Below are 8,358 nucleotides of genomic sequence, written 5' to 3'. Positions count from 1 at the left end.
ACAAACTTCTCTTCTCCCCAATCCTATTCAATACCTCCTCATTAGTTACGTGATCTACCCACCTTATCTTCAGCATTCTTCTGTAGCACCACATTTCGAAAGCTTCTATTCTCTTCTTGTCCAAACTAGTTATCGTCCATGTCTCACTTCCATACGTGGCTACACTCCATACAAATACTTTCAGAAACGACTTCCTGACACCTAAATCTATATTCGATGTTAACAAATTTCTCTTCTTCAGAAACGCTTTCCTTGCCATTGCCAGTCTACATTTTATATCCTCTCTACTTCGACCATCATCGGTTATTTTACTCCCTAAATAGCAAAACTCCTTTACTACTTTAAGTGTCTCATTTCCTAATCTAATTCCCTCAGCATCACCCGACTTAATTTGACTACATTCCATTATCCTCGTTTTGCTTTTGTTGATGTTCATCTTATATCCTCCTTTCAAGACACTGTCCATTCCGTTCAACTGCTCTTCCAAGTCCTTTGCTGTCTCTGACAGAATTACGATGTCATCGGCGAACCTCAAAGTTTTTACTTCTTCTCCATGAATTTCAATACCTACTCCGAATTTTTCTTTTGTTTCCTTTACTGCTTGCTCAATATACAGATTGAATAACATCGGGGAGAGGCTACAACCCTGTCTCACTCCTTTCCCAACCACTGCTTCCCTTTCATGCCCCTCGACTCTTATAACTGCCATCTGGTTTCTGTACAAATTGTAAATAGCCTTTCGCTCCCTGTATTTTACCCCTGCCACCTTCAGAATTTGAAAGAGAGTATTCCAGTCAACATTGTCAAAAGCTTTCTCTAAGTCTACAAATGCTAGAAACGTAGGTTTGCCTTTTCTTAATCTTTCTTCCAAGATAAGTCGTAAGGTCAGTATTGCCTCACGTGTTCCAACATTTCTACGGAATCCAAACTGATCTTCCCCGAGGTCGGCTTCTACCAGTTTTTCCATTCGTCTGTAAAGAATTCGCGTTAGTATTTTGCAGCTGTGACTTATTAAACTGATAGTTCGGTAACTTTCACATCTGTCAACACCTGCTTTCTTTGGGATTGGAATTATTATATTCTTCTTAAAGTCTGGGGGTATTTCGCCTGTCTCGTACATCGTGCTCACCAGATGGTAGAGTTTTGCCATGACTGGCTCTCCCGAGGCCATCAGTAGTTCTAATGGAATGTTGTCTACTCCCGGGGCCTTGTTTTGACTCAGGTCTTTCAGTGCTCTGTCAAACTCTTCACGCAGTATCTTATCTCCCATTTCATCTTCATCTACATCCTCTTCCATTTCCATAATATTGTCCTCAAGTACATCGCCCTTGTATAAACCCTCTATATACTCCTTCCACCTTTCTGCTTTCCCTTCTTTGCTTAGAACTGGGTTGCTATCTGAGCTCTTGATATTCATACAAGTGGTTCTCTTCTCTCCAAAGGTCTCTTTAATTTTCCTGTAGGCAGTATCTATCTTACCCCTAGTGAGACAAGCCTCTACATCCTTACATTTGTCCTCTAGCCATCCCTGCTTAGCCATTTTGCACTTCCTGTCGATTTCATTTTTGAGACGTTTGTATTCCTTTTTGCCTGCTTCATTTACTTCATTTTTATATTTTCTCCTTTCATCAATTAAATTCAATATTTCTTCTGTTACCCAAGGATTTCTATTAGCCCGCGTCTTTTTACCTACTTGATCGTCTGCTGCCTTCACCACTTCATCCCTCAGAGCTACCCACTCTTCTTCTACTGTATTTCTTTCCCCCATTCCTGTCAATTGTTCCCTAATGCTCTCCCTGAAACTCTGTGCAACCTCTGGTTCTTTCAGTTTATCCAGATCCCATCTCCTTAAATTCCCACCTTTTTGCAGTTTCTTCAGTTTCAATCTGCAGTTCATAACCAATAGATTGTGGTCAGAATCTACATCTGCCCCAGGAAATGTCTTACAATTTAAAACCTGGTTCCTAAATCTCTGTCTTACCATTATATAATCTATCTGAAACCTGTCAGTACCTCCAGGCTTCTTCCATGTATACAGCCTCCTTTCATGATTCTTGAACCAAGTGTTAGCTATGATTAAGTTATGCTCTGTGCAAAATTCTACAAGGCGGCTTCCTCTTTCATTCCTTCCCCCCAATCCATATTCACCTACTATGTTTCCTTCTCTCCCTTTTCCTACTGACGAATTCCAGTCACCCATGACTATTAAATTTTCGTCTCCCTTCACTACCTGAATAATTTCTTTTATCTCATCATACATTTCATCTATTTCTTCATCATCTGCAGAGCTAGTTGGCATATAAACTTGTACTACTGTAGTAGGCATGGGCTTTGTGTCTATCTTGGCCACAATAATGCGTTCACTACGCTGTTTGTAGTAGCTAACCCGCACTCCTATTTTTTTATTCATTATTAAACCTACTCCTGCATTACCCCTATTTGATTTTGTATTTATAACCCTGTAATCACCTGACCAAAAGTCTTGTTCCTCCTGCCACCGAACTTCACTAATTCCCACTATATCTAACTTTAACCTATCCATCTCCCTTTTTAAATTTTCTAACCTACCTGCCCGATTAAGTGATCTGACATTCCACGCTCCGATCCGTAGAACGCCAGTTTTCTTTCTCCTGATAACGACGTCCTCTTGAGTAGTCCCCGCCCGGAGATCCGAATGGGGGACTATTTTACCTCCGGAATATTTTACCCAAGAGGACGCCATCATCATTTAATCATACAGTAGAGCTGCATGTCCTCGGGAAAAATTACGGCTGTAGTTTCCCCTTGCTTTCAACCGTTCGCAGTACCAGCACAGCAAGGCCGTTTTGGTTAATGTTACAAGGCCAGATCAGTCAATCATCCAGACTGTTGCCCCTGCAACTACCGAAAAGGCTGCTGCCCCTCTTCAGGAACCACATGTTTGTCTGGCCTCTCAACAGATACCCCTCCGTTGTGGTTGCACCTACGGTACGGCCATCTGTATCGCTGAGGCACGCAAGCCTCCCCACCAACGGAAAGGTCCATGGTTCATGGGGGGGATTTAAATCTTATAAAATTGTAAACGAATTGTGGCCATGTTTGGGACTTATTTTCATTAATGTAGTGTCACGTGACCAGACTCAGGATTAGGGATATGAGCGTGAAAGTGGGTTTTTTGGTCGTTGTACGTTGTGGTGGTAAGTTCGGAGCGGAAAAGTGCCGCGGGTGTAAGCATGGACGCCAGTGTATGCGAATAAACTGTGAAGGAACAACGTGAAAGTGTATAGGTGCGAGACAATAAACCATGTGTAGCAGTTGCATCGATTATCATTTATTCAGATCGGATTTATTTATGAAGTTTAATTGCAGGGCCACAAAGTTAGAAGTGTTTGTTTAAATAATTTTCAATCTGAACTTGTATAAAGCACTCCGTCATCAGGCCACAAGTGGCCCATCGGGACCATCCGATCGCCGTGTCATCCTCAGCTGAGGATGCGGATAGGAGGGGCGTGTGGTCAACACATCGCTCTCCCGGTCGTTACGATGGTTTTTTTTTGACCGGAGCCGCTACTATTCGGTCGAGTAGCTCCTCAATTGGCATCATGAGGCTGAGTGCACCCCGAAAAATGGCAACAGCACATGGCGGCCCGGATGGTCACCCATCCAAGTGCCGGCCATGCCCGACAGCGCTTAACTTCGGTGATCAGAAGGGAACCGGTGTATCCACTGCGGTAAGGTCGTTGCCTGAACTTGTATAGTGCACCTGATTTTGCGCACGGTTGTAGTATAGACAATTGTGTATTCAATTCACTACTGTTCAAAGGCTACCCAATATATGACTCAGTATAGGGGCGCAAATGCAACCGTTCACTACCAACCCCCTTTGCAGATGAGCGACGTGAAGAATAGGTAGTGAATGAGCCCGAGTACAGTTGCAACGCACCAACGCAAAATTTGAGAGGTGACTTAAATTATTAAGCAGCCCGACAGCATCAATAGAGAAGGCGGCTACAAACTTACAGCGTTCTGGCTGCCGGCTATCCCAGTCCAATGGGCCGCGACCGTTCACGGGGCAGTAGTCTCACCGGGCACGAACGGGTCAGCCTAAACAAACAGCTACAGAGTGTATTTCCGCGCACACCAGGAAGAAATCATGCCCATCAGAAACCAAGCGCTGATTTTCAGCCTGTCGCACATCAGTGATACGCTGGCGAGGCTACGAATAGTTTCTTCCCTAACCACTCCCTTTCATTATGACTAACCTATTACATAGGGTATTCGGAAATTCCCGTTACAGACTTCTAGGACTTATAGAGAGGAGTGAGTGCATAATATTTTGAACTGGAACCCATGTCCGGTAACGTACCATTTCCGTGCTACAGCCATTTGAATGTATGTTTGCTCGGTACGTATGCAACAGGGTAGTCGTGGAGGCGGGTGGTTACGTCGTATTGACTGACGTCATTTGAGGTCCGTCCTACCTCTCTGACCTAGTTCGTCCCTCATTCACGAGTCTCTGAGAGTTGGAGCAACATGGTTGAGTACACGTTTGCAGAATACAACGACGTGACCGTTTGAATGGCGAAGCTCGCGGTAATGGAAGAACTGCTCGTCGCCTTTATCAAGAGCGTTCTCCAAAACGTCCGACCTCATCGCATACTCTTTCCGCCACAATTACGCAACGGCATCGAGAGAGGGTACCTTTACCGTCAGCAGGTGTGACTGTGGTGCGCCAAGGAGACACAGCATACCCGAATTGGAAAAGGCCATACTGAATCACGTTGAAGAGAACCCATCAACGAGTACGCGAGCAATTTCTTTGGCTGTTAATGGGTGGAATTCTAAAACAAGTGATGTACTGGGTCACACCTAATCAATTACTTGTAAATGTGGTCGCGTCACCAACATGATTTCAAATGGTTATGGCACGGAAACGGTACGTTTTTGGACGTGGGCTCCACTACAGAATCTTACGTAGACACTTTCCTCTACAAGTTCTAAAAGTTTGTAACGGGAATTTCCGAACACCCTGTGTTCTAGGACTAATAAAGTTTCTCAAATATGACCTACCGAAGCCGATCGTCTGCAATAGATAGAGGCACCTTTCCTCCAACGAAACCAGTCTTACCCTGAGAAAGGCCGTTGCAATACTGTCGAAACGTTGGTTTTACAGTTTATAGTTAAACTATTTTATGCAATGACGCGGTGCAACACCCAGAAGAATTTTAGTCAACAGAAACAATGATAATTGGCGTAACAAACAAGGAGGGACGGAAGGAAGACAGTGTAAAATTTAACGTCCCGTCGACATTGAGGTCGTTTGATTACAGGCTTGGTTTGCTTCAGGGAGGGGAAGGAAGTTGGCTGTCCCCCTTCGAAGAACCATTGTTTGAGGTGATTTAGGAAAATAACGGAAAATATAAATCTGGATGGTCTGACGTGGATTGGAACCGTCTCCCGAATGGGTGTCCAGTGTGCTAAGCACCTGGTTCGGTGGGGGTTAACGTCCTGAGTACAATATAATTACACTATAACTCTGTAAAGACTCACAGGAGACAACGGATCACGCATACCAAAATGCTGACAAAATATTCCTTCACAACTTCCGCAATTTTGTCAGTCGTGTTAGGGTTCACGTAGTATTTCACATGTGCCAATACCTAAATGTCAAGTGTCACTAACCATCAACTCAAGAATGTTCCCATTACACATATGTTACATGGTGGTATAAAAATGTGAATAAAATTTGAGACTGAGTCCAGTAAATGCTTTTGGCGTTATAAACAACAAAGATGTTAAATCAGTTTATTTATAATGAACTAAATCAAAAAGCTTCGTACCTGCAACCGTACTAAATAGCTATTGAAATATTGTAAGTCGTAGCCTGTCGTAGGATTGATACCGAAATAATATTAGTGTATAGCGATTTCCAGGAATTTAATGAACCTGAATAACTCATGCTTAACCGCAGACCACTACAGAGGGAAAATGTTACATTGTTACTAAACTATCGTAAATTTTAATACTCCATATTTTATTCCAAGGAAGTCATAATATATAGTTTATGCACTAGTTAATTACAATTATAAGGTATCAAATGGTAGGTCACGTACAAAATGCCCTGCTTTACACTGTATACTGACAACACCAGATAGGCGGGAACCGTGAAATGGTAATAACTGCAGTCACAAATTTATGAGGTTTTAGAAATCGAGGGTTAAAAAATATGTTACAGGCTTTAGAGGGACAGTAAAGCAGTTATTATGTTCTTGCTGAACGTTGCATTTCATTTGGAAAAGGCCCGCCGTGGTGGCCGTGCGGTTCTAGGCGCTGGAGTCCGGAACCGCGGGACTGCTACGGTCGCAGGTTCGAATCCTGCCTCGGGCATGGATGTGTGTGATGTCCTTAGGTTAGTTAGGTTTAAGTAGTTCTAAGTTCTAGGGGACTGCTGACCTAAGATGTTAAGTCCCATAGTGCTCAGAGCCATTTGAACCATTTGGAAAGGTCACATTCTAAATAGGTGAGACTTCTGCCGCTACCACTGATTCAGACATGTTACATACCGTATGCAGCATCTTAAATGGGTTTACGTAAAGGAGCTCTCTAGCAAATTCATGGAAAATAACAAATTCATTGTTAAATATAGAGGTTAAAACTCCAACAGCCTAGATCGCTAATTATAATTTTATTTCTGATGACCTGTTTTGGCAAGTCTAAGTTGTCATCTTCGGGTTATATGCAAATACATCTCAATTCATCTCCATCATACGCACGCTAATCCTTTCAAGACGTATTACGTCATTCCAGGAACATACAGCCAATGATGCATCACAATGTCAGTAATAAAACAGGATTTAAATAAAATATTATGCATGTTGCACCGACTGCACAAGCTCATGTTCACACAACAGATGAAAGACACGATCCGATTATATGCAACTTAGGTTTGCCAAAACTGCTAATCAGAAATAAAATTACAAATAGCGATCTTGGCTGCTGAAGGTTTTACTTCTATATTTCACGTTATTCTAGACCTCACCCCCCCCCCCCCCCGCCACATTCGAACGATGTCAAGCATATGTAAGATTCATTGTTGCTGGGGTTCGACCCACGGCCGCCAGTGCTGCACGACCGCACCGTGGCGGACATTTTAAGCTTAGGCGGGAGGTGCACATGCTTCAAGGCCAAATAATGCAGTTGGCCCGGAGTTGGTGTCTGGCTCGCTATTGATTTCGGACTGCAGGCGTCTGGGACTGGCTGCAGCTAGCGAATATAGGCCACGGCTCTCCTACTGTCCGGATACGCTCAATTGCTCAACTCATCAACCGCCACTTCAGTTTTATACTGCGGCGACACTCGGTCTCGTGCTTAGCTGGCGACGTTTAATACAGATTAATACTTCCTATTTCCACTATAAGAGAGTTTTATGAAAAATTCGAATGGTAGTCCAATGGATACCAGAGGAAAGGTGCGATACGTTACCCAAAAATAATTTCTGGAATGCCCGATTCTGACAACTGAGAGATGAAGTGTGTAAAATTGGTGTATACGCTTTTATACAGAAAAAAATAAGAAAAAAACCGTGACCACTGCACACAACTGTAAGTTTTCCTAGATATACGGACTGCGAGGGAAGGAAACCTCAAACGAAATATCAGTAGGCAATCTCTTGTTCTTACTTTCTATTAAGAATTATATCTCTTAAGGTTATTCCGTGTCTCATCTTCAAGACTTGTTCAAGCTCGTAACGTGTACCTTAAGCACCGTCGGGTGCTAACCACATGTTCCGCATGCCCACATTTCAAACAGCTATTTCTCCACTGTAATTATCTATTTTGTTGACTCCAGGCTCCGCACCCTCCATGTGTTTTGAGATGAATATAGCACATGTTCCACCTCGGCTCCTCAATATCGACTTAATTATGTTCACATTGCGACTAGTTCAGGTCGTTGGCCATTCCCAGACAGTACATAAGGGATATTAATGATTAACGTAAACATATGAGGTATGAGTAAGCACGTGTCATCCACAGCTTATCAGTATGTTTTTCATCTGATACCAGTGTGGTAAAAATTTAGTCTTTCAGCTTGTGTATTAATATAATCAGCGTATCAAGGCTGGCGGAGCCGCCGTGCTGTCCATACAGACGCACACAAAATACCAGAAAGGCATTACTGTGCATTCGTGGTGCAAATATGGTTATATCAGTCTTCAGTATCCATACATTTTACAAATTAAAGTCTCTCGCCGCTTCTTTCAGTCTGTATGTGAAGGTTAATCTCAGCAAATATTGTAGGGATTTTGATACGTTTTCACTAACAGATAACAGAAGATTTTTGCACATAATTTGTTACCTCTACCACTGACGAGTCGTCCGG

At 43.0% G+C, this 8,358-nt stretch overlaps 1 pseudogene; it reads right to left on the bottom strand.

The window, feature by feature from the left end:
* Positions 1–3,606: 3,606 nt before the first annotated feature.
* On the bottom strand, positions 3,607–3,724 carry LOC126185466 (5S ribosomal RNA; annotated as a pseudogene).
* Positions 3,725–8,358: the final 4,634 nt, after the last annotated feature.

Source organism: Schistocerca cancellata, chromosome 4, assembly GCF_023864275.1.
Source record: "Schistocerca cancellata isolate TAMUIC-IGC-003103 chromosome 4, iqSchCanc2.1, whole genome shotgun sequence".
NCBI lineage: Eukaryota > Metazoa > Arthropoda > Insecta > Orthoptera > Acrididae > Schistocerca > Schistocerca cancellata.
This window is presented reverse-complemented; position numbering and strand designations above follow the sequence as displayed.